The sequence below is a fragment of the Halyomorpha halys genome, unplaced genomic scaffold, assembly GCF_000696795.3.
Source record: "Halyomorpha halys isolate HHAL.00 unplaced genomic scaffold, Hhal_1.1 Scaffold942.1, whole genome shotgun sequence".
Lineage (NCBI taxonomy): Eukaryota > Metazoa > Arthropoda > Insecta > Hemiptera > Pentatomidae > Halyomorpha > Halyomorpha halys.
In genome coordinates, this window is record NW_027111194.1 from 408,643 (window position 1) to 413,436 (window position 4,794).

Genomic DNA, 4,794 nt, shown 5'->3' on the forward strand with positions numbered 1-4,794 from the left:
CAAAGGTCAGTTGAACATTGTCGGTACGTAAACAAAATTCTGGTGCAAAATAAAAGAATTATTTGTTTGCCATTAGATAGTTTATGTAAGTCCATATTTCCCTGCTAGGATGGAAATACCCATTTTTTTTAGAACAAACCCTTCAATTATATACAAATAAGGGTAAAATACTTATATAAACATTTATCTGTATCACTCCCGTCGTGGAATACTGTATCTCAATTATTTGTGGGAAGGGAATTTAAAGTCTTAACATATTTAATTGGTATCTGTTTTTTTTTATTTGTACCTGTTACTTAGTATTTTTCCATAGGAGGGCACGAAAAAAAAAAAATTGTATCTGTAGTAACTTTACTGTATAGCCTATGGAGAGATTGGTTCTGATGTCTTGTTTTAATAATTTCTTACAATTAAAAAAAAAATCCATTTGACTAATACAACTGAAAATGTCAAAATGACAATTACGAAGAACTTATTGCCCTGTACATCCTTCGTTATGTACAAATGTGTTTACGTAATATGAGGTATCATATTTACTGCCTTTAAAAATACTACGCCATATTAGGTAAATGGAGCCAATGAGGCAATAAAACTTACATTAATAAGGTATTAAAATTTTGCTAGCAATAAAAGGGAGGGTTTAATCATTAAACTTGTTTTACTGTAAATTTTGGAATTGGTATTCAATATCTTATTAAAGAATTTGCTCATTTTAAGACTTAAAGTTATTTTATGGTTATTAATTATTAATTTATTACTCATTTAATAATATATTATTGTGTTCACCCTTGATGTAGGTTTAATGTCGGACTACAGTATTAATTGAGACCAAATTACGACTACAATATGTGATTAGATTTGCATATCTACGCATGAACGCAATTAAACACTGTTGTATATTGTATTACAAATGCTACATGAATGTAATACATCTATGATTCCTGGGAATAAGCAGGAAGCGAAACCACAGCGTTTCGGTAAGGAAACTCTATACCCCAGAGTCCATTATTAGACAATGAATCACAAAGGTCTCATTAAACTAACGATAAGACACACCCCAGTTTACCTACCATGAATTAGAACAGATATTATCTCAGAGCTATACTTGTTGATCCTAAGGGTGGATGATGATGGTGTAGAATGGCAATAAGACTTCTCATCAAGGGTGGTCCGCAGGTCCCAAGTTGTGCATCACTCCATGCATCATCAGCTTCTCATTTGGCGGGAGCTCCCTAATTGGGCGGGGATTGTTGAGACGATAATTGAGGGTCCTTAGTCACTAATTACAGCCGGCCAGCTTCCTGTATTAGTGGCTCAACAAAAACCCCCAGGGCAGCCTCCAGAGGCTCATCCCTCAGCCTCTAATAAAGAACTTGCCCCTTTCCAAGTCCTCCTCCACCAGATGTAATTTAGCTGAACCCTTATCGCCATAATACCTGCCCTTCCGGCGAACAACCCTGTTCTATTGTCCCGACTTTTATAACGGCGGCATAATAAGAAGGGGCGAAGGATCTTGTCAGGATCCACTCGACGCTATGGAGGATGTCCTACCTGGAATGCTACTAATGCCATCCTCCACACAGAAAGCGTCCGCTAAATATTGAAGTACAATAGACCTCTATCTCATAAATGATTTTAGATTGGTAGCGTTTATGAGTGAAAGGGAGAAATTAGATCCCCTCCAGGTAATTACTACCCATGAACGATTGAAGACCCACGTGCTTACTCTATTTCCGTTCATATCCTTCTCATACAATCAATGAATTTTTGATAGATAGGGTTTTTATATTTCAATGGCTTTTTTATCTTAAGTATAACAATATTAATGGCTTATGTTATACCTATTTGGCTTTTCTATTTGAATGTTTAAGGAATTTTGAAATATACCATACATTTTCGTATGCGAAATACGTGATTTGCAATCACCATTTTTTATTTTTATTTTTTTTTATGAAATTTATAAACGTAGAGCTAAATAATTTAAATACAATAAATATATAGGTGAAAATTCCTTTTGAATTGAAACAAAAATGTTAGATAAAAATTAAGATGAATAAATAAAATTTTGTATGAAAATAACAATGGAAAAGAGATTCTAGATAACGAATCTCATTTTCCAAATATCAAATTGCATAAGATTTTTACGTAAGAGAAAAATTAGGAAAAAAAAATCAACATGCTGTAAGGAAACATAAATAATTGTGAATGTAGGTAATAAACTTATTCACCTAGAAGGAATACTACAACCAGTTATTCGGGCTTTGAATGAAATCAATATCTCATTAAAAGGAATGATTAATTCTTAAATATTTAGGAAAGTGTAAAAACCAAAGCAATATTAATTTAAAAAAAAACAACTACTGATCCTAACCAATAAAAATAATTAAAATGAAATATTAACTTAATATAACAGCTATCATAAACAGATTAATTAAAAATCTAATCAACAATATTAGATTTATTGTTATACCAATTATCTATACACAAAATCAATAACAGAAAATCACAAAGAAAAAAAAATCAATAATATTAGATTTATTGTTATAGCAATTATTTATACACAAAATCAGTAACAGAAGATCACAAAATAAAAAAAAATAAAGAGATTAGTGTTAACAAATTATTGCATTATTAAAACAACCACCACTAATCATAAAAAAAATTAAATGTAGATAAAACCTAATAAATAAATCTATATATAATATAATCTAAATATTAAAATTCAAGACAGCCAGAAAGACAATAGGAATTGAAAAAATTTTCAGCCCATATATACATAGCCATAAATACTAAAAACCAGCAAATTTTAAAATACTAAACAAACTTTGTTGATATTGATTAATTTTAAATGTAACTAAGCAATAATTATTATTAAACAAGACATCAATATAAATAAAATAAGTTCACGAAATTAACGCGTAATACTAACAAACAAAATGTAAGACACAAACAAATAAGGGAACTAGTTAATCCTAATAGAGTTCAATGTAACTTTGAAACAATAGTCTTAAGTTATAAATTTATATTTATAGATATTATTTTTTCTATTTTTAATCTGATAAAACTACCATTAGATTAAGTATCATTTGTTTTTATACTAAAAGTGATTTGTTTTTCTATATAAATTTAGGATCTAATATGCAGTTGATCATATACTTATCATGCGTAGGAAACATACATGTAATCCAAATTTTTAGCGCGTGAATCGGCAAGTCACAGCTACTTTCTTTATAAGCCAAACTTTTTTATTCTTATAACAATTTTATCGGTAGTATATGCATATGAATTTTACTTTTGACTATTATTTAAGGCCTATCAACTGTCTCTGTATTATATTTTTTAATGTAAATTAGTGTAAATGGTAAGAAACTATTTTAATATATATTATTTTTAATGAGGTGTAGAGGGAATTGATCATTCGTTACCAATCTTCCCTCTGCGCCACAACCCCTGATGAAGACCTGAAATTCAGGTCGAAACGTCGGCATAAAATAAATAAATATGGTTTTGTTTATTTGTGTTGTTCTTTGCTGACCGCACCCCCCGACAAACTTCTTCAAGAAAAAATATATTATTTTTAATTTTTATGATGTCTATATTCTATTCAGTAAGAAACAATCAGTGGAAATAGATAAATTTTATCTGTTATTATAATAGTATATTGTTTTTTGTTAACTTTTTTTCATTTCTGAATAGAACAATTGGAGTGGTTACGTCAGTTATTTAATTAATATTGTTTTGAGAGATAAATATACTGCAAAGAGTAAACAATAAATACGTTGGAACTCACTTGTTGCGTGGGAAGGATTTTTCTGTTTAATTGAATGTGATTTTCTCAGCGAAAAACACATCTGGAACGAATCGATACAACGAAGGAAATTTATCAGCAATAGCCAAGGTAAAATGGAGTAAATGAGGGGTTTCTGTTACAAAATGGCGGAATGACTGATTAGGGCCTGGTGCCATGTTGAAATTTACATGCAAGCCCTTTCTCACGACCCGCTCAAGGAGGCCGGTCAGGAAGCAGCTGAATTAACCATCACTTATAATTAGAGGCTTCCTAAAACTGCAAACAAGAACTCACTTGTGGGAAAATTGCTTATTTTCCGCTAACGGAAACTCGAGATATGTCGGGGTGAAAACTTGGTAAGACTAGTAAAAAGGCATGTTGGTCATGCGATTAGTCGATCCTTCATCTTTATGGAAGCCAAGTTGGCTCCTGTTATTTGTTACTGACCGTCAAGATAGAATTCCAATGTATGCTGTTGAACTTAAATTAAATAACGGAGGTCAGTATCAGTCCACAAGCAATCTTGTCATTAGGAACTATACACACAGATATATAAATACCGCAAAATGTTCAAAGCTTTTTTATGCATAACTTTGGTTTTCTGAACTAATCTAATAGGTACAAGTAATGAAGAGAGCAAAAAAAAAGAAATAGCTTTTAATCTAATTAGCCCTCAATTTTTTTGAGAAGCATCTAGTGCGCCAGGCATAAAATGTATTTGTTTGAATTAAAGGTAAGAAGGACTTTTTAATGATTTCTAATTAAATACATAAATTATTCATTTTCTATCCTATTCTTTTTTAATTACAATTTAATAAAAAAATTAATAATTACAATTTGTACTATTATAGCTATCCTGTCAAGTTTTTTAATTTGAAGTAACTTAGTAAAAAGTGAAAAAAGAACATTAATTTTTCTGTATTCCAAAATATCGTTTGAAGAAAAGTAAACTTTGTAAGTTACAAATTAAGGTTTTTAATAATCAATTTATATATAAAATCAAA